Source organism: Sardina pilchardus, chromosome 8 (assembly GCF_963854185.1).
Source record: "Sardina pilchardus chromosome 8, fSarPil1.1, whole genome shotgun sequence".
In the NCBI taxonomy this organism is placed as follows: Eukaryota; Metazoa; Chordata; class Actinopteri; order Clupeiformes; family Clupeidae; genus Sardina; species Sardina pilchardus.
Window position 1 is genome coordinate 7051042 of NC_085001.1, and position 14025 is coordinate 7065066.

The 14025-nt window shown below is 56.2% G+C and overlaps 51 non-coding genes across 51 annotated transcripts; all 51 read right to left on the reverse strand.

The window, feature by feature from the left end:
* Positions 1-15: 15 nt before the first annotated feature.
* trnal-caa (transfer RNA leucine (anticodon CAA)) lies at positions 16-126 on the reverse strand. The gene is made up of 2 exons: positions 89-126; positions 16-61 (listed from the first exon to the last, which is right to left on the reverse strand). It is a non-coding gene; the product is annotated as a tRNA-Leu (tRNA).
* Positions 127-319: 193 nt separating this feature from the next.
* trnac-gca (transfer RNA cysteine (anticodon GCA)) lies at positions 320-391 on the reverse strand. Its single transcript has one exon. It is a non-coding gene; the product is annotated as a tRNA-Cys (tRNA).
* A 160-nt stretch (positions 392-551) lies between these two features.
* trnal-caa (transfer RNA leucine (anticodon CAA)) lies at positions 552-662 on the reverse strand. Its single transcript has 2 exons — positions 625-662; positions 552-597 (listed from the first exon to the last, which is right to left on the reverse strand). It is a non-coding gene; the product is annotated as a tRNA-Leu (tRNA).
* Positions 663-855: 193 nt separating this feature from the next.
* On the reverse strand, positions 856-927 carry trnac-gca (transfer RNA cysteine (anticodon GCA)). Its single transcript has one exon. It is a non-coding gene; the product is annotated as a tRNA-Cys (tRNA).
* A 160-nt stretch (positions 928-1087) lies between these two features.
* Positions 1088-1198, reverse strand: trnal-caa (transfer RNA leucine (anticodon CAA)). The gene is made up of 2 exons: positions 1161-1198; positions 1088-1133 (listed from the first exon to the last, which is right to left on the reverse strand). It is a non-coding gene; the product is annotated as a tRNA-Leu (tRNA).
* Positions 1199-1391: 193 nt separating this feature from the next.
* trnac-gca (transfer RNA cysteine (anticodon GCA)) lies at positions 1392-1463 on the reverse strand. Its single transcript has one exon. It is a non-coding gene; the product is annotated as a tRNA-Cys (tRNA).
* A 160-nt stretch (positions 1464-1623) lies between these two features.
* Positions 1624-1734, reverse strand: trnal-caa (transfer RNA leucine (anticodon CAA)). Its single transcript has 2 exons — positions 1697-1734; positions 1624-1669 (listed from the first exon to the last, which is right to left on the reverse strand). It is a non-coding gene; the product is annotated as a tRNA-Leu (tRNA).
* Positions 1735-1927: 193 nt separating this feature from the next.
* trnac-gca (transfer RNA cysteine (anticodon GCA)) lies at positions 1928-1999 on the reverse strand. Its single transcript has one exon. It is a non-coding gene; the product is annotated as a tRNA-Cys (tRNA).
* Positions 2000-2463: 464 nt separating this feature from the next.
* Positions 2464-2535, reverse strand: trnac-gca (transfer RNA cysteine (anticodon GCA)). The gene has a single exon. It is a non-coding gene; the product is annotated as a tRNA-Cys (tRNA).
* Positions 2536-2695: 160 nt separating this feature from the next.
* On the reverse strand, positions 2696-2806 carry trnal-caa (transfer RNA leucine (anticodon CAA)). The gene is made up of 2 exons: positions 2769-2806; positions 2696-2741 (listed from the first exon to the last, which is right to left on the reverse strand). It is a non-coding gene; the product is annotated as a tRNA-Leu (tRNA).
* A 193-nt stretch (positions 2807-2999) lies between these two features.
* Positions 3000-3071, reverse strand: trnac-gca (transfer RNA cysteine (anticodon GCA)). The gene has a single exon. It is a non-coding gene; the product is annotated as a tRNA-Cys (tRNA).
* A 160-nt stretch (positions 3072-3231) lies between these two features.
* Positions 3232-3342, reverse strand: trnal-caa (transfer RNA leucine (anticodon CAA)). Its single transcript has 2 exons — positions 3305-3342; positions 3232-3277 (listed from the first exon to the last, which is right to left on the reverse strand). It is a non-coding gene; the product is annotated as a tRNA-Leu (tRNA).
* Positions 3343-3535: 193 nt separating this feature from the next.
* Positions 3536-3607, reverse strand: trnac-gca (transfer RNA cysteine (anticodon GCA)). Its single transcript has one exon. It is a non-coding gene; the product is annotated as a tRNA-Cys (tRNA).
* A 160-nt stretch (positions 3608-3767) lies between these two features.
* Positions 3768-3878, reverse strand: trnal-caa (transfer RNA leucine (anticodon CAA)). Its single transcript has 2 exons — positions 3841-3878; positions 3768-3813 (listed from the first exon to the last, which is right to left on the reverse strand). It is a non-coding gene; the product is annotated as a tRNA-Leu (tRNA).
* A 193-nt stretch (positions 3879-4071) lies between these two features.
* trnac-gca (transfer RNA cysteine (anticodon GCA)) lies at positions 4072-4143 on the reverse strand. The gene has a single exon. It is a non-coding gene; the product is annotated as a tRNA-Cys (tRNA).
* Positions 4144-4303: 160 nt separating this feature from the next.
* On the reverse strand, positions 4304-4414 carry trnal-caa (transfer RNA leucine (anticodon CAA)). Its single transcript has 2 exons — positions 4377-4414; positions 4304-4349 (listed from the first exon to the last, which is right to left on the reverse strand). It is a non-coding gene; the product is annotated as a tRNA-Leu (tRNA).
* A 193-nt stretch (positions 4415-4607) lies between these two features.
* Positions 4608-4679, reverse strand: trnac-gca (transfer RNA cysteine (anticodon GCA)). Its single transcript has one exon. It is a non-coding gene; the product is annotated as a tRNA-Cys (tRNA).
* A 160-nt stretch (positions 4680-4839) lies between these two features.
* On the reverse strand, positions 4840-4950 carry trnal-caa (transfer RNA leucine (anticodon CAA)). The gene is made up of 2 exons: positions 4913-4950; positions 4840-4885 (listed from the first exon to the last, which is right to left on the reverse strand). It is a non-coding gene; the product is annotated as a tRNA-Leu (tRNA).
* A 193-nt stretch (positions 4951-5143) lies between these two features.
* Positions 5144-5215, reverse strand: trnac-gca (transfer RNA cysteine (anticodon GCA)). Its single transcript has one exon. It is a non-coding gene; the product is annotated as a tRNA-Cys (tRNA).
* Positions 5216-5375: 160 nt separating this feature from the next.
* Positions 5376-5486, reverse strand: trnal-caa (transfer RNA leucine (anticodon CAA)). Its single transcript has 2 exons — positions 5449-5486; positions 5376-5421 (listed from the first exon to the last, which is right to left on the reverse strand). It is a non-coding gene; the product is annotated as a tRNA-Leu (tRNA).
* Positions 5487-5679: 193 nt separating this feature from the next.
* trnac-gca (transfer RNA cysteine (anticodon GCA)) lies at positions 5680-5751 on the reverse strand. Its single transcript has one exon. It is a non-coding gene; the product is annotated as a tRNA-Cys (tRNA).
* Positions 5752-6215: 464 nt separating this feature from the next.
* On the reverse strand, positions 6216-6287 carry trnac-gca (transfer RNA cysteine (anticodon GCA)). Its single transcript has one exon. It is a non-coding gene; the product is annotated as a tRNA-Cys (tRNA).
* Positions 6288-6447: 160 nt separating this feature from the next.
* trnal-caa (transfer RNA leucine (anticodon CAA)) lies at positions 6448-6558 on the reverse strand. The gene is made up of 2 exons: positions 6521-6558; positions 6448-6493 (listed from the first exon to the last, which is right to left on the reverse strand). It is a non-coding gene; the product is annotated as a tRNA-Leu (tRNA).
* A 193-nt stretch (positions 6559-6751) lies between these two features.
* On the reverse strand, positions 6752-6823 carry trnac-gca (transfer RNA cysteine (anticodon GCA)). Its single transcript has one exon. It is a non-coding gene; the product is annotated as a tRNA-Cys (tRNA).
* Positions 6824-6983: 160 nt separating this feature from the next.
* On the reverse strand, positions 6984-7094 carry trnal-caa (transfer RNA leucine (anticodon CAA)). Its single transcript has 2 exons — positions 7057-7094; positions 6984-7029 (listed from the first exon to the last, which is right to left on the reverse strand). It is a non-coding gene; the product is annotated as a tRNA-Leu (tRNA).
* A 193-nt stretch (positions 7095-7287) lies between these two features.
* trnac-gca (transfer RNA cysteine (anticodon GCA)) lies at positions 7288-7359 on the reverse strand. Its single transcript has one exon. It is a non-coding gene; the product is annotated as a tRNA-Cys (tRNA).
* Positions 7360-7519: 160 nt separating this feature from the next.
* On the reverse strand, positions 7520-7630 carry trnal-caa (transfer RNA leucine (anticodon CAA)). Its single transcript has 2 exons — positions 7593-7630; positions 7520-7565 (listed from the first exon to the last, which is right to left on the reverse strand). It is a non-coding gene; the product is annotated as a tRNA-Leu (tRNA).
* A 193-nt stretch (positions 7631-7823) lies between these two features.
* On the reverse strand, positions 7824-7895 carry trnac-gca (transfer RNA cysteine (anticodon GCA)). Its single transcript has one exon. It is a non-coding gene; the product is annotated as a tRNA-Cys (tRNA).
* A 160-nt stretch (positions 7896-8055) lies between these two features.
* On the reverse strand, positions 8056-8166 carry trnal-caa (transfer RNA leucine (anticodon CAA)). Its single transcript has 2 exons — positions 8129-8166; positions 8056-8101 (listed from the first exon to the last, which is right to left on the reverse strand). It is a non-coding gene; the product is annotated as a tRNA-Leu (tRNA).
* A 193-nt stretch (positions 8167-8359) lies between these two features.
* Positions 8360-8431, reverse strand: trnac-gca (transfer RNA cysteine (anticodon GCA)). The gene has a single exon. It is a non-coding gene; the product is annotated as a tRNA-Cys (tRNA).
* A 160-nt stretch (positions 8432-8591) lies between these two features.
* Positions 8592-8702, reverse strand: trnal-caa (transfer RNA leucine (anticodon CAA)). The gene is made up of 2 exons: positions 8665-8702; positions 8592-8637 (listed from the first exon to the last, which is right to left on the reverse strand). It is a non-coding gene; the product is annotated as a tRNA-Leu (tRNA).
* A 193-nt stretch (positions 8703-8895) lies between these two features.
* Positions 8896-8967, reverse strand: trnac-gca (transfer RNA cysteine (anticodon GCA)). The gene has a single exon. It is a non-coding gene; the product is annotated as a tRNA-Cys (tRNA).
* Positions 8968-9099: 132 nt separating this feature from the next.
* On the reverse strand, positions 9100-9171 carry trnac-gca (transfer RNA cysteine (anticodon GCA)). Its single transcript has one exon. It is a non-coding gene; the product is annotated as a tRNA-Cys (tRNA).
* A 160-nt stretch (positions 9172-9331) lies between these two features.
* trnal-caa (transfer RNA leucine (anticodon CAA)) lies at positions 9332-9442 on the reverse strand. The gene is made up of 2 exons: positions 9405-9442; positions 9332-9377 (listed from the first exon to the last, which is right to left on the reverse strand). It is a non-coding gene; the product is annotated as a tRNA-Leu (tRNA).
* Positions 9443-9626: 184 nt separating this feature from the next.
* On the reverse strand, positions 9627-9698 carry trnac-gca (transfer RNA cysteine (anticodon GCA)). Its single transcript has one exon. It is a non-coding gene; the product is annotated as a tRNA-Cys (tRNA).
* A 160-nt stretch (positions 9699-9858) lies between these two features.
* Positions 9859-9969, reverse strand: trnal-caa (transfer RNA leucine (anticodon CAA)). Its single transcript has 2 exons — positions 9932-9969; positions 9859-9904 (listed from the first exon to the last, which is right to left on the reverse strand). It is a non-coding gene; the product is annotated as a tRNA-Leu (tRNA).
* Positions 9970-10162: 193 nt separating this feature from the next.
* On the reverse strand, positions 10163-10234 carry trnac-gca (transfer RNA cysteine (anticodon GCA)). Its single transcript has one exon. It is a non-coding gene; the product is annotated as a tRNA-Cys (tRNA).
* A 160-nt stretch (positions 10235-10394) lies between these two features.
* Positions 10395-10505, reverse strand: trnal-caa (transfer RNA leucine (anticodon CAA)). Its single transcript has 2 exons — positions 10468-10505; positions 10395-10440 (listed from the first exon to the last, which is right to left on the reverse strand). It is a non-coding gene; the product is annotated as a tRNA-Leu (tRNA).
* A 184-nt stretch (positions 10506-10689) lies between these two features.
* trnac-gca (transfer RNA cysteine (anticodon GCA)) lies at positions 10690-10761 on the reverse strand. Its single transcript has one exon. It is a non-coding gene; the product is annotated as a tRNA-Cys (tRNA).
* Positions 10762-10921: 160 nt separating this feature from the next.
* Positions 10922-11032, reverse strand: trnal-caa (transfer RNA leucine (anticodon CAA)). Its single transcript has 2 exons — positions 10995-11032; positions 10922-10967 (listed from the first exon to the last, which is right to left on the reverse strand). It is a non-coding gene; the product is annotated as a tRNA-Leu (tRNA).
* A 193-nt stretch (positions 11033-11225) lies between these two features.
* On the reverse strand, positions 11226-11297 carry trnac-gca (transfer RNA cysteine (anticodon GCA)). The gene has a single exon. It is a non-coding gene; the product is annotated as a tRNA-Cys (tRNA).
* A 160-nt stretch (positions 11298-11457) lies between these two features.
* On the reverse strand, positions 11458-11568 carry trnal-caa (transfer RNA leucine (anticodon CAA)). Its single transcript has 2 exons — positions 11531-11568; positions 11458-11503 (listed from the first exon to the last, which is right to left on the reverse strand). It is a non-coding gene; the product is annotated as a tRNA-Leu (tRNA).
* Positions 11569-11761: 193 nt separating this feature from the next.
* trnac-gca (transfer RNA cysteine (anticodon GCA)) lies at positions 11762-11833 on the reverse strand. Its single transcript has one exon. It is a non-coding gene; the product is annotated as a tRNA-Cys (tRNA).
* Positions 11834-11993: 160 nt separating this feature from the next.
* On the reverse strand, positions 11994-12104 carry trnal-caa (transfer RNA leucine (anticodon CAA)). The gene is made up of 2 exons: positions 12067-12104; positions 11994-12039 (listed from the first exon to the last, which is right to left on the reverse strand). It is a non-coding gene; the product is annotated as a tRNA-Leu (tRNA).
* A 193-nt stretch (positions 12105-12297) lies between these two features.
* trnac-gca (transfer RNA cysteine (anticodon GCA)) lies at positions 12298-12369 on the reverse strand. Its single transcript has one exon. It is a non-coding gene; the product is annotated as a tRNA-Cys (tRNA).
* A 160-nt stretch (positions 12370-12529) lies between these two features.
* trnal-caa (transfer RNA leucine (anticodon CAA)) lies at positions 12530-12640 on the reverse strand. The gene is made up of 2 exons: positions 12603-12640; positions 12530-12575 (listed from the first exon to the last, which is right to left on the reverse strand). It is a non-coding gene; the product is annotated as a tRNA-Leu (tRNA).
* Positions 12641-12833: 193 nt separating this feature from the next.
* On the reverse strand, positions 12834-12905 carry trnac-gca (transfer RNA cysteine (anticodon GCA)). The gene has a single exon. It is a non-coding gene; the product is annotated as a tRNA-Cys (tRNA).
* Positions 12906-13065: 160 nt separating this feature from the next.
* Positions 13066-13176, reverse strand: trnal-caa (transfer RNA leucine (anticodon CAA)). The gene is made up of 2 exons: positions 13139-13176; positions 13066-13111 (listed from the first exon to the last, which is right to left on the reverse strand). It is a non-coding gene; the product is annotated as a tRNA-Leu (tRNA).
* A 193-nt stretch (positions 13177-13369) lies between these two features.
* Positions 13370-13441, reverse strand: trnac-gca (transfer RNA cysteine (anticodon GCA)). The gene has a single exon. It is a non-coding gene; the product is annotated as a tRNA-Cys (tRNA).
* A 160-nt stretch (positions 13442-13601) lies between these two features.
* trnal-caa (transfer RNA leucine (anticodon CAA)) lies at positions 13602-13712 on the reverse strand. The gene is made up of 2 exons: positions 13675-13712; positions 13602-13647 (listed from the first exon to the last, which is right to left on the reverse strand). It is a non-coding gene; the product is annotated as a tRNA-Leu (tRNA).
* Positions 13713-13905: 193 nt separating this feature from the next.
* Positions 13906-13977, reverse strand: trnac-gca (transfer RNA cysteine (anticodon GCA)). The gene has a single exon. It is a non-coding gene; the product is annotated as a tRNA-Cys (tRNA).
* Positions 13978-14025: the final 48 nt, after the last annotated feature.

A 14025-nucleotide genomic window follows, 5' to 3' on the forward strand; every position in this document is an offset into this window, starting at 1 on the left:
CGAAATAAAAGCCTATGTCAGAAGTGGGATTCGAACCCACGCCTCCATTCGGAGACCAGAAATCCCTTGACTGAGGAAGGCACATCGCCTTGAGTCTGGCGCCTTAGACCGCTCGGCCATCCTGACTGGCACAGCTGAGGTGACGCGGGCTGCTCGAAGGTTGCGGCCTTCGCGGACGAGCAGCCTTCGATTTCGTTTTCAGCTGAGGCTTTTGCTTTCAGGTCTCTGAGTGGCCGGTTTGCCAGGCTGACACAACAACGGTAAAACAGACAGGCAGACGCACACAGCTGGCGAAGAGGCCCGCTTGTGAGCATGTTTTAGGGGGCACCAGGATTTGAACCTGGGACCTCTTGATCTGCAGTCAAATGCTCTACCACTGAGCTATACCCCCTGCACAGCACTGAGGAGCGTGGTTGGTGCTCTGTTTGTATCACGCTGTGGCTGAAACGGCGGGCGCGAGGCTGAGAGCTGGCATCCTTTTTTGTGGAGACGTCGAAAAGTCTGCGCTGGCAGACGGTTTAGGTAGGCATGTCACTCGAAATAAAAGCCTATGTCAGAAGTGGGATTCGAACCCACGCCTCCATTCGGAGACCAGAAATCCCTTGACTGAGGAAGGCACATCGCCTTGAGTCTGGCGCCTTAGACCGCTCGGCCATCCTGACTGGCACAGCTGAGGTGACGCGGGCTGCTCGAAGGTTGCGGCCTTCGCGGACGAGCAGCCTTTGATTTCGTTTTCAGCTGAGGCTTTTGCTTTCAGGTCTCTGAGTGGCCGGTTTGCCAGGCTGACACAACAACGGTAAAACAGACAGGCAGACGCACACAGCTGGCGAAGAGGCCCGCTTGTGAGCATGTTTTAGGGGGCACCAGGAATTGAACCTGGGACCTCTTGATCTGCAGTCAAATGCTCTACCACTGAGCTATACCCCCTGCACAGCACGGTGGAGCGTGGTTGGTGCTCTGTTTGTATCACGCTGTGGCTGAAACGGCGGGCGCGAGGCTGAGAGCTGGCATCCTTTTTTGTGGAGACGTCGAAAAGTCTGCGCTGGCAGACGGTTTAGGTAGGCATGTCACTCGAAATAAAAGCCTATGTCAGAAGTGGGATTCGAACCCACGCCTCCATTCGGAGACCAGAAATCCCTTGACTGAGGAAGGCACATCGCCTTGAGTCTGGCGCCTTAGACCGCTCGGCCATCCTGACTGGCACAGCTGAGGTGACGCGGGCTGCTCGAAGGTTGCGGCCTTCGCGGACGAGCAGCCTTCGATTTCGTTTTCAGCTGAGGCTTTTGCTTTCAGGTCTCTGAGTGGCCGGTTTGCCAGGCTGACACAACAACGGTAAAACAGACAGGCAGACGCACACAGCTGGCGAAGAGGCCCGCTTGTGAGCATGTTTTAGGGGGCACCAGGATTTGAACCTGGGACCTCTTGATCTGCAGTCAAATGCTCTACCACTGAGCTATACCCCCTGCACAGCACGGTGGAGCGCGGTTGGTGCTCTGTTTGTATCACGCTGTGGCTGAAACGGCGGGCGCGAGGCTGTGAGCTGGCATCCTTTTTTGTGGAGACGTCGAAAAGTCTGCGCTGGCAGACGGTTTAGGTAGGCATGTCACTCGAAATAAAAGCCTATGTCAGAAGTGGGATTCGAACCCACGCCTCCATTCGGAGACCAGAAATCCCTTGACTGAGGAAGGCACATCGCCTTGAGTCTGGCGCCTTAGACCGCTCGGCCATCCTGACTGGCACAGCTGAGGTGACGCGGGCTGCTCGAAGGTTGCGGCCTTCGCGGACGAGCAGCCTTCGATTTCGTTTTCAGCTGAGGCTTTTGCTTTCAGGTCTCTGAGTGGCCGGTTTGCCAGGCTGACACAACAACGGTAAAACAGACAGGCAGACGCACACAGCTGGCGAAGAGGCCCGCTTGTGAGCATGTTTTAGGGGGCACCAGGATTTGAACCTGGGACCTCTTGATCTGCAGTCAAATGCTCTACCACTGAGCTATACCCCCTGCACAGCACGGTGGAGCGCGGTTGGTGCTCTGTTTGTATCACGCTGTGGCTGAAACGGCGGGCGCGAGGCTGAGAGCTGGCATCCTTTTTTGTGGAGACGTCGAAAAGTCTGCGCTGGCAGACGGTTTAGGTAGGCATGTCACTCGAAATAAAAGCCTATGTCAGAAGTGGGATTCGAACACACGCCTCCATTCGGAGACAAGAAATCCCTTGACTGAGGAAGGCACATCGCCTTGAGTGTGGCGCCTTAGACCGCTCGGCCATCCTGACTGGCACAGCTGAGGTGACGCGGGCTGCTCGAAGGTTGCGGCCTTCGCGGACGAGCAGCCTTTGATTTCGTTTTCAGCTGAGGCTTTTGCTTTCAGGTCTCTGAGTGGCCGGTTTGCCAGGCTGACACAACAACGGTAAAACAGACAGGCAGACGCACACAGCTGGCGAAGAGGCCCGCTTGTGAGCATGTTTTAGGGGGCACCAGGAATTGAACCTGGGACCTCTTGATCTGCAGTCAAATGCTCTACCACTGAGCTATACCCCCTGCACAGCACGGTGGAGCGCGGTTGGTGCTCTGTTTGTATCACGCTGTGGCTGAAACGGCGGGCGCGAGGCTGAGAGCTGGCATCCTTTTTTGTGGAGACGTCGAAAAGTCTGCGCTGGCAGACGGTTTAGGTAGGCATGTCACTCGAAATAAAAGCCTATGTCAGAAGTGGGATTCGAACCCACGCCTCCATTCGGAGACCAGAAATCCCTTGACTGAGGAAGGCACATCGCCTTGAGTCTGGCGCCTTAGACCGCTCGGCCATCCTGACTGGCACAGCTGAGGTGACGCGGGCTGCTCGAAGGTTGCGGCCTTCGCGGACGAGCAGCCTTCGATTTCGTTTTCAGCTGAGGCTTTTGCTTTCAGGTCTCTGAGTGGCCGGTTTGCCAGGCTGACACAACAACGGTAAAACAGACAGGCAGACGCACACAGCTGGCGAAGAGGCCCGCTTGTGAGCATGTTTTAGGGGGCACCAGGATTTGAACCTGGGACCTCTTGATCTGCAGTCAAATGCTCTACCACTGAGCTATACCCCCTGCACAGCACGGTGGAGCGTGGTTGGTGCTCTGTTTGTATCACGCTGTGGCTGAAACGGCGGGCGCGAGGCTGAGAGCTGGCATCCTTTTTTGTGGAGACGTCGAAAAGTCTGCGCTGGCAGACGGTTTAGGTAGGCATGTCACTCGAAATAAAAGCCTATGTCAGAAGTGGGATTCGAACCCACGCCTCCATTCGGAGACCAGAAATCCCTTGACTGAGGAAGGCACATCGCCTTGAGTCTGGCGCCTTAGACCGCTCGGCCATCCTGACTGGCACAGCTGAGGTGACGCGGGCTGCTCGAAGGTTGCGGCCTTCGCGGACGAGCAGCCTTCGATTTCGATTTCAGCTGAGGCTTTTGCTTTCAGGTCTCTGAGTGGCCGGTTTGCCAGGCTGACACAACAACGGTAAAACAGACAGGCAGACGCACACAGCTGGCGAAGAGGCCCGCTTGTGAGCATGTTTTAGGGGGCACCAGGATTTGAACCTGGGACCTCTTGATCTGCAGTCAAATGCTCTACCACTGAGCTATACCCCCTGCACAGCACGGTGGAGCGTGGTTGGTGCTCTGTTTGTATCACGCTGTGGCTGAAACGGCGGGCGCGAGGCTGTGAGCTGGCATCCTTTTTTGTGGAGACGTCGAAAAGTCTGCGCTGGCAGACGGTTTAGGTAGGCATGTCACTCGAAATAAAAGCCTATGTCAGAAGTGGGATTCGAACCCACGCCTCCATTCGGAGACCAGAAATCCCTTGACTGAGGAAGGCACATCGCCTTGAGTCTGGCGCCTTAGACCGCTCGGCCATCCTGACTGGCACAGCTGAGGTGACGCGGGCTGCTCGAAGGTTGCGGCCTTCGCGGACGAGCAGCCTTCGATTTCGATTTCAGCTGAGGCTTTTGCTTTCAGGTCTCTGAGTGGCCGGTTTGCCAGGCTGACACAACAATGGTAAAACAGACAGGCAGACGCACACAGCTGGCGAAGAGGCCCGCTTGTGAGCATGTTTTAGGGGGCACCAGGATTTGAACCTGGGACCTCTTGATCTGCAGTCAAATGCTCTACCACTGAGCTATACCCCCTGCACAGCACGGTGGAGCGCGGTTGGTGCTCTGTTTGTATCACGCTGTGGCTGAAACGGCGGGCGCGAGGCTGTGAGCTGGCATCCTTTTTTGTGGAGACGTCGAAAAGTCTGCGCTGGCAGACGGTTTAGGTAGGCATGTCACTCGAAATAAAAGCCTATGTCAGAAGTGGGATTCGAACCCACGCCTCCATTCGGAGACCAGAAATCCCTTGACTGAGGAAGGCACATCGCCTTGAGTCTGGCGCCTTAGACCGCTCGGCCATCCTGACTGGCACAGCTGAGGTGACGCGGGCTGCTCGAAGGTTGCGGCCTTCGCGGACGAGCAGCCTTCGATTTCGTTTTCAGCTGAGGCTTTTGCTTTCAGGTCTCTGAGTGGCCGGTTTGCCAGGCTGACACAACAACGGTAAAACAGACAGGCAGACGCACACAGCTGGCGAAGAGGCCCGCTTGTGAGCATGTTTTAGGGGGCACCAGGATTTGAACCTGGGACCTCTTGATCTGCAGTCAAATGCTCTACCACTGAGCTATACCCCCTGCACAGCACGGTGGAGCGTGGTTGGTGCTCTGTTTGTATCACGCTGTGGCTGAAACGGCGGGCGCGAGGCTGAGAGCTGGCATCCTTTTTTGTGGAGACGTCGAAAAGTCTGCGCTGGCAGACGGTTTAGGTAGGCATGTCACTCGAAATAAAAGCCTATGTCAGAAGTGGGATTCGAACCCACGCCTCCATTCGGAGACCAGAAATCCCTTGACTGAGGAAGGCACATCGCCTTGAGTCTGGCGCCTTAGACCGCTCGGCCATCCTGACTGGCACAGCTGAGGTGACGCGGGCTGCTCGAAGGTTGCGGCCTTCGCGGACGAGCAGCCTTCGATTTCGTTTTCAGCTGAGGCTTTTGCTTTCAGGTCTCTGAGTGGCCGGTTTGCCAGGCTGACACAACAACGGTAAAACAGACAGGCAGACGCACACAGCTGGCGAAGAGGCCCGCTTGTGAGCATGTTTTAGGGGGCACCAGGATTTGAACCTGGGACCTCTTGATCTGCAGTCAAATGCTCTACCACTGAGCTATACCCCCTGCACAGCACGGTGGAGCGCGGTTGGTGCTCTGTTTGTATCACGCTGTGGCTGAAACGGCGGGCGCGAGGCTGAGAGCTGGCATCCTTTTTTGTGGAGACGTCGAAAAGTCTGCGCTGGCAGACGGTTTAGGTAGGCATGTCACTCGAAATAAAAGCCTATGTCAGAAGTGGGATTCGAACCCACGCCTCCATTCGGAGACCAGAAATCCCTTGACTGAGGAAGGCACATCGCCTTGAGTCTGGCGCCTTAGACCGCTCGGCCATCCTGACTGGCACAGCTGAGGTGACGCGGGCTGCTCGAAGGTTGCGGCCTTCGCGGACGAGCAGCCTTTGATTTCGTTTTCAGCTGAGGCTTTTGCTTTCAGGTCACTGAGTGGCCGGTTTGCCAGGCTGACACAACAACGGTAAAACAGACAGGCAGACGGACACAGCTGGCGAAGAGGCCCGCTTGTGAGCATGTTATAGGGGGCACCAGGATTTGAACCTGGGACCTCTTGATCTGCAGTCAAATGCTCTACCACTGAGCTATACCCCCTGCACAGCACGGTGGAGCGCGGTTGGTGCTCTGTTTGTATCACGCTGTGGCTGAAACGGCGGGCGCGAGGCTGAGAGCTGGCATCCTTTTTTGTGGAGACGTCGAAAAGTCTGCGCTGGCAGACGGTTTAGGTAGGCATGTCACTCGAAATAAAAGCCTATGTCAGAAGTGGGATTCGAACACACGCCTCCATTCGGAGACCAGAAATCCCTTGACTGAGGAAGGCACATCGCCTTGAGTGTGGCGCCTTAGACCGCTCGGCCATCCTGACTGGCACAGCTGAGGTGACGCGGGCTGCTCGAAGGTTGCGGCCTTCGCGGACGAGCAGCCTTTGATTTCGTTTTCAGCTGAGGCTTTTGCTTTCAGGTCTCTGAGTGGCCGGTTTGCCAGGCTGACACAACAACGGTAAAACAGACAGGCAGACGCACACAGCTGGCGAAGAGGCCCGCTTGTGAGCATGTTTTAGGGGGCACCAGGAATTGAACCTGGGACCTCTTGATCTGCAGTCAAATGCTCTACCACTGAGCTATACCCCCTGCACAGCACGGTGGAGCGCGGTTGGTGCTCTGTTTGTATCACGCTGTGGCTGAAACGGCGGGCGCGAGGCTGAGAGCTGGCATCCTTTTTTGTGGAGACGTCGAAAAGTCTGCGCTGGCAGACGGTTTAGGTAGGCATGTCACTCGAAATAAAAGCCTATGTCAGAAGTGGGATTCGAACCCACGCCTCCATTCGGAGACCAGAAATCCCTTGACTGAGGAAGGCACATCGCCTTGAGTCTGGCGCCTTAGACCGCTCGGCCATCCTGACTGGCACAGCTGAGGTGACGCGGGCTGCTCGAAGGTTGCGGCCTTCGCGGACGAGCAGCCTTCGATTTCGTTTTCAGCTGAGGCTTTTGCTTTCAGGTCTCTGAGTGGCCGGTTTGCCAGGCTGACACAACAACGGTAAAACAGACAGGCAGACGCACACAGCTGGCGAAGAGGCCCGCTTGTGAGCATGTTTTAGGGGGCACCAGGATTTGAACCTGGGACCTCTTGATCTGCAGTCAAATGCTCTACCACTGAGCTATACCTCCTGCACAGCACGGTGGAGCGCGGTTGGTGCTCTGTTTGTATCACGCTGTGGCTGAAACGGCGGGCGCGAGGCTGAGAGCTGGCATCCTTTTTTGTGGAGACGTCGAAAAGTCTGCGCTGGCAGACGGTTTAGGTAGGCATGTCACTCGAAATAAAAGCCTATGTCAGAAGTGGGATTCGAACCCACGCCTCCATTCGGAGACCAGAAATCCCTTGACTGAGGAAGGCACATCGCCTTGAGTCTGGCGCCTTAGACCGCTCGGCCATCCTGACTGGCACAGCTGAGGTGACGCGGGCTGCTCGAAGGTTGCGGCCTTCGCGGACGAGCAGCCTTCGATTTCGTTTTCAGCTGAGGCTTTTGCTTTCAGGTCTCTGAGTGGCCGGTTTGCCAGGCTGACACAACAACGGTAAAACAGACAGGCAGACGCACACAGCTGGCGAAGAGGCCCGCTTGTGAGCATGTTTTAGGGGGCACCAGGATTTGAACCTGGGACCTCTTGATCTGCAGTCAAATGCTCTACCACTGAGCTATACCCCCTGCACAGCACGGTGGAGCGCGGTTGGTGCTCTGTTTGTATCACGCTGTGGCTGAAACGGCGGGCGCGAGGCTGAGAGCTGGCATCCTTTTTTGTGGAGACGTCGAAAAGTCTGCGCTGGCAGACGGTTTAGGTAGGCATGTCACTCGAAATAAAAGCCTATGTCAGAAGTGGGATTCGAACCCACGCCTCCATTCGGAGACCAGAAATCCCTTGACTGAGGAAGGCACATCGCCTTGAGTCTGGCGCCTTAGACCGCTCGGCCATCCTGACTGGCACAGCTGAGGTGACGCGGGCTGCTCGAAGGTTGCGGCCTTCGCGGACGAGCAGCCTTCGATTTCGTTTTCAGCTGAGGCTTTTGCTTTCAGGTCTCTGAGTGGCCGGTTTGCCAGGCTGACACAACAACGGTAAAACAGACAGGCAGACGCACACAGCTGGCGAAGAGGCCCGCTTGTGAGCATGTTTTAGGGGGCACCAGGATTTGAACCTGGGACCTCTTGATCTGCAGTCAAATGCTCTACCACTGAGCTATACCCCCTGCACAGCACGGTGGAGCGCGGTTGGTGCTCTGTTTGTATCACGCTGTGGCTGAAACGGCGGGCGCGAGGCTGTGAGCTGGCATCCTTTTTTGTGGAGATGTCGAAAAGTCTGCGCTGGCAGACGGTTTAGGTAGGCATGTCACTCGAAATAAAAGCCTATGTCAGAAGTGGGATTCGAACCCACGCCTCCATTCGGAGACCAGAAATCCCTTGACTGAGGAAGGCACATCGCCTTGAGTCTGGCGCCTTAGACCGCTCGGCCATCCTGACTGGCACAGCTGAGGTGACGCGGGCTGCTCGAAGGTTGCGGCCTTCGCGGACGAGCAGCCTTCGATTTCGTTTTCAGCTGAGGCTTTTGCTTTCAGGTCTCTGAGTGGCCGGTTTGCCAGGCTGACACAACAACGGTAAAACAGACAGGCAGACGCACACAGCTGGCGAAGAGGCCCGCTTGTGAGCATGTTATAGGGGGCACCAGGATTTGAACCTGGGACCTCTTGATCTGCAGTCAAATGCTCTACCACTGAGCTATACCCCCTGCACAGCACGGTGGAGCGCGGTTGGTGCTCTGTTTGTATCACGCTGTGGCTGAAACGGCCGGCGCGAGGCTGAGAGCTGGCATCCTTTTTTGTGGAGACGTCGAAAAGTCTGCGCTGGCAGACGGTTTAGGTAGGCATGTCACTCGAAATAAAAGCCTATGTCAGAAGTGGGATTCGAACACACGCCTCCATTCGGAGACCAGAAATCCCTTGACTGAGGAAGGCACATCGCCTTGAGTCTGGCGCCTTAGACCGCTCGGCCATCCTGACTGGCACAGCTGAGGTGACGCGGGCTGCTCGAAGGTTGCGGCCTTCGCGGACGAGCAGCCTTTGATTTCGTTTTCAGCTGAGGCTTTTGCTTTCAGGTCTCTGAGTGGCCGGTTTGCCAGGCTGACACAACAACGGTAAAACAGACAGGCAGACGCACACAGCTGGCGAAGAGGCCCGCTTGTGAGCATGTTTTAGGGGGCACCAGGATTTGAACCTGGGACCTCTTGATCTGCAGTCAAATGCTCTACCACTGAGCTATACCCCCTGCACAGCACGGTGGAGCGCGGTTGGTGCTCTGTTTGTATCACGCTGTGGCTGAAACGGCGGGCGCGAGGCTGAGAGCTGGCATCCTTTTTTGTGGAGACGTCGAAAAATGTCTCGCTTGTGAGCATGTTTAAGGGGGCACCAGGATTTGAACCTGGGACCTCTTGATCTGCAGTCAAATGCTCTACCACTGAGCTATACCCCCTGCACAGCACGGTGGAGCGCGGTTGGTGCTCTGTTTGTATCACGCTGTGGCTGAAACGGCGGGCGCGAGGCTGAGAGCTGGCATCCTTTTTTGTGGAGACATCGAAAAATATGCGCTGGCAGACGGTTTAGGTAGGCATGTCACTCGAAATATAAGCCTATGTCAGAAGTGGGATTCGAACCCACGCCTCCATTCGGAGACCAGAAATCCCTTGACTGAGGAAGGCACATCGCCTTGAGTCTGGCGCCTTAGACCGCTCGGCCATCCTGACTGGCACAGCTGAGGTGACGCGGGCTGCTCGAAGGTTGCGGACGAGCAGCCTTTGATTTCGTTTTCAGCTGAGGCTTTTGCTTTCAGGTCTCTGAGTGGCCGGTTTGCCAGGCTGACACAACAACGGTAAAACAGACAGGCAGACGCACACAGCTGGCGAAGAGGCCCGCTTGTGAGCATGTTTTAGGGGGCACCAGGATTTGAACCTGGGACCTCTTGATCTGCAGTCAAATGCTCTACCACTGAGCTATACCCCCTGCACAGCACGGTGGAGCGCGGTTGGTGCTCTGTTTGTATCACGCTGTGGCTGAAACGGCGGGCGCGAGGCTGAGAGCTGGCATCCTTTTTTGTGGAGACGTCGAAAAGTCTGCGCTGGCAGACGGTTTAGGTGGGCATGTCACTCGAAATAAAAGCCTATGTCAGAAGTGGGATTCGAACCCACGCCTCCATTCGGAGACCAGAAATCCCTTGACTGAGGAAGGCACATCGCCTTGAGTCTGGCGCCTTAGACCGCTCGGCCATCCTGACTGGCACAGCTGAGGTGACGCGGGCTGCTCGAAGGTTGCGGCCTTCGCGGACGAGCAGCCTTGGATGTCGTTTTCAGCTGAGGCTTTTGCTTTCAGGTCTCTGAGTGGCCGGTTTGCCAGGCTGACACAACAACGGTAAAACAGACAGGCAGACGCACAAAGCTGGCGAAGAGGCCCGCTTGTGAGAATGTTTTAGGGGGCACCAGGATTTGAACCTGGGACCTCTTGATCTGCAGTCAAATGCTCTACCACTGAGCTATACCCCCTGCACAGCACGGTGGAGCGCGGTTGGTGCTCTGTTTGTATCACGCTGTGGCTGAAACGGCGGGCGCGAGGCTGAGAGCTGGCATCCTTTTTTGTGGAGACATCGAAAAATATGCGCTGGCAGACGGTTTAGGTAGGCATGTCACTCGAAATATAAGCCTATGTCAGAAGTGGGATTCGAACCCACGCCTCCATTCGGAGACCAGAAATCCCTTGACTGAGGAAGGCACATCGCCTTGAGTCTGGCGCCTTAGACCGCTCGGCCATCCTGACTGGCACAGCTGAGGTGACGCGGGCTGCTCGAAGGTTGCGGACGAGCAGCCTTTGATTTCGTTTTCAGCTGAGGCTTTTGCTTTCAGGTCTCTGAGTGGCCGGTTTGCCAGGCTGACACAACAACGGTAAAACAGACAGGCAGACGCACACAGCTGGCGAAGAGGCCCGCTTGTGAGCATGTTTTAGGGGGCACCAGGATTTGAACCTGGGACCTCTTGATCTGCAGTCAAATGCTCTACCACTGAGCTATACCCCCTGCACAGCACGGTGGAGCGCGGTTGGTGCTCTGTTTGTATCACGCTGTGGCTGAAACGGCGGGCGCGAGGCTGAGAGCTGGCATCCTTTTTTGTGGAGACGTCGAAAAGTCTGCGCTGGCAGACGGTTTAGGTGGGCATGTCACTCGAAATAAAAGCCTATGTCAGAAGTGGGATTCGAACCCACGCCTCCATTCGGAGACCAGAAATCCCTTGACTGAGGAAGGCACATCGCCTTGAGTCTGGCGCCTTAGACCGCTCGGCCATCCTGACTGGCACAGCTGAGGTGACGCGGGCTGCTCGAAGGTTGCGGCCTTCGCGGACGAGCAGCCTTGGATGTCGTTTTCAGCTGAGGCTTTTGCTTTCAGGTCTCTGAGTGGCCGGTTTGCCAGGCTGACACAACAACGGTAAAACAGACAGGCAGACGCACACAGCTGGCGAAGAGGCCCGCTTGTGAGAATGTTTTAGGGGGCACCAGGATTTGAACCTGGGACCTCTTGATCTGCAGTCAAATGCTCTACCACTGAGCTATACCCCCTGCACAGCACGGTGGAGCGCGGTTGGTGCTCTGTTTGTATCACGCTGTGGCTGAAACGGCGGGCGCGAGGCTGAGAGCTGGCATCCTTTTTTGTGGAGACGTCGAAAAGTCTGCGCTGGCAGACGGTTTAGGTGGGCATGTCACTCGAAATAAAAGCCTATGTCAGAAGTGGGATTCGAACCCACGCCTCCATTCGGAGACCAGAAATCCCTTGACTGAGGAAGGCACATCGCCTTGAGTCTGGCGCCTTAGACCGCTCGGCCATCCTGACTGGCACAGCTGAGGTGACGCGGGCTGCTCGAAGGTTGCGGCCTTCGCGGACGAGCAGCCTTTGATTTCGTTTTCAGCTGAGGCTTTTGCTTTCAGGTCTCTGAGTGGCCGGTTTGCCAGGCTGACACAACAACGGTAAAACAGACAGGCAGACGCACACAGCTGGCGAAGAGGCCCGCTTGTGAGCATGTTTTAGGGGGCACCAGGATTTGAACCTGGGACCTCTTGATCTGCAGTCAAATGCTCTACCACTGAGCTATACCCCCTGCACAGCACAGTGGAGCGCGGTTGGTGCTCTGTTTGTATCACGCTGTGGCTGAAACGGCGGGCGCGAGGCTGAGAGCTGGCATCCTTTTTTGTGGAGACGTCGAAAAATCTGCGCTGGCAGACGGTTTAGGTAGGCATGTCACTCGAAATAAAAGCCTATGTCAGAAGTGGGATTCGAACCCACGCCTCCATTCGGAGACCAGAAATCCCTTGACTGAGGAAGGCACATCGCCTTGAGTCTGGCGCCTTAGACCGCTCGGCCATCCTGACTGGCACAGCTGAGGTGACGCGGGCTGCTCGAAGGTTGCGGCCTTCGCGGACGAGCAGCCTTTGATTTCGTTTTCAGCTGAGGCTTTTGCTTTCAGGTCTCTGAGTGGCCGGTTTGCCAGGCTGACACAACAACGGTAAAACAGAGAGGCAGACGCACACAGCTGGCGAAGAGGCCCGCTTGTGAGCATGTTTTAGGGGGCACCAGGATTTGAACCTGGGACCTCTTGATCTGCAGTCAAATGCTCTACCACTGAGCTATACCCCCTGCACAGCACGGTGGAGCGCGGTTGGTGCTCTGTTTGTATCACGCTGTGGCTGAAACGGCAGGCGGGAGGCTGAGAGCTCGCATCCTTTTTTGTGGAGACATCGAAAAATCTGCGCTGGCAGACGGTTTAGGTAGGCATGTCACTCGAAATAAAAGCCTATGTCAGAAGTGGGATTCGAACCCACGCCTCCATTCGGAGACCAGAAATCCCTTGACTGAGGAAGGCACATCGCCTTGAGTCTGGCGCCTTAGACCGCTCGGCCATCCTGACTGGCACAGCTGAGGTGACGCGGGCTGCTCGAACTTTGCGGCCTTCGCGGACGAGCAGCCTTTGATTTCGTTTTCAGCTGAGGCTTTTGCTTTCAGGTCTCTGAGTGGCCGGTTTGCCAGGCTGACACAACAACGGTAAAACAGACAGGCAGACGCACACAGCTGGCGAAGAGGCCCGCTTGTGAGCATGTTTTAGGGGGCACCAGGATTTGAACCTGGGACCTCTTGATCTGCAGTCAAATGCTCTACCACTGAGCTATACCCCCTGCACAGCACGGTGGAGCGCGGTTGGTGCTCTGTTTGTATCACGCTGTGGCTGAAACGGCGGGCGCGAGGCTGAGAGCTGGCATCCTTTTTTGTGGAGACGTCGAAAAGTCTGCGCTGGCAGACGGTTTAGGTGGGCATGTCACTCGAAATAAAAGCCTATGTCAGAAGTGGGATTCGAACCCACGCCTCCATTCGGAGACCAGAAAACCCTTGACTGAGGAAGGCACATCGCCTTGAGTCTGGCGCCTTAGACCGCTCGGCCATCCTGACTGGCACAGCTGAGGTGACGCGGGCTGCTCGAAGGTTGCGGCCTTCGCGGACGAGCAGCCTTGGATGTCGTTTTCAGCTGAGGCTTTTGCTTTCAGGTCTCTGAGTGGCCGGTTTGCCAGGCTGACACAACAACGGTAAAACAGACAGGCAGACGCACACAGCTGGCGAAGAGGCCCGCTTGTGAGAATGTTTTAGGGGGCACCAGGATTTGAACCTGGGACCTCTTGATCTGCAGTCAAATGCTCTACCACTGAGCTATACCCCCTGCACAGCACGGTGGAGCGCGGTTGGTGCTCTGTTTGTATCACGCTGTGGCTGAAACGGCGGGCGCGAGGCTGAGAGCTGGCATCCTTTTTTGTGGAGACGTCGAAAAGTCTGCGCTGGCAGACGGTTTAGGTGGGCATGTCACTCGAAATAAAAGCCTATGTCAGAAGTGGGATTCGAACCCACGCCTCCATTCGGAGACCAGAAATCCCTTGACTGAGGAAGGCACATCGCCTTGAGTCTGGCGCCTTAGACCGCTCGGCCATCCTGACTGGCACAGCTGAGGTGACGCGGGCTGCTCGAAGGTTGCGGCCTTCGCGGACGAGCAGCCTTTGATTTCGTTTTCAGCTGAGGCTTTTGCTTTCAGGTCTCTGAGTGGCCGGTTTGCCAGGCTGACACAACAACGGTAAAACAGACAGGCAGACGCACACAGCTGGCGAAGAGGCCCGCTTGTGAGCATGTTTTAGGGGGCACCAGGATTTGAACCTGGGACCTCTTGATCTGCAGTCAAATGCTCTACCACTGAGCTATACCCCCTGCACAGCACAGTGGAGCGCGGTTGGTGCTCTGTTTGTATCACGCTGT